At 48.2% G+C, this 365-nt stretch overlaps 1 pseudogene; it reads right to left on the reverse strand.

The window, feature by feature from the left end:
* On the reverse strand, positions 1-365 carry Rps20l6 (ribosomal protein S20 like 6; annotated as a pseudogene).

Below are 365 nucleotides of genomic sequence, written 5' to 3' on the forward strand. Positions count from 1 at the left end.
TTAGGCATCTGCAATGGTGACTTCAATCTCCTCTACTCCTGGCTCAATAAACTGATGGAAGTAATCCGCTTAACAATCTCAGAAGGACTGTGTAAGTCAATGAGTCGCTTGTGGATTCTAATCTGAAAACGACCCCACGTCTCGAAACCTTCACCACAAGGTGTTTTTCTGGTAGTGATTCTCAGTGTCTGGGTAGGCATGCGCACCGGTCCTTTCTCTTTCAGATTCTTCTCCTTGGCGCCTCTGATCAAGTCCGCACAAACCTTCTCCAGCGACTTCACATTGTGGCTGTTGAGCGTGATTCGAATCCGGTGAATCGCCACTTCGGGCTCCACGGGAGTCTTCCTGGTATCTTTAAATGCCAT

This window comes from Rattus norvegicus, chromosome 19 (assembly GCF_021556685.1).
Source record: "Rattus norvegicus strain SHRSP/BbbUtx chromosome 19, alternate assembly SHRSP_T2T, whole genome shotgun sequence".
Lineage (NCBI taxonomy): Eukaryota > Metazoa > Chordata > Mammalia > Rodentia > Muridae > Rattus > Rattus norvegicus.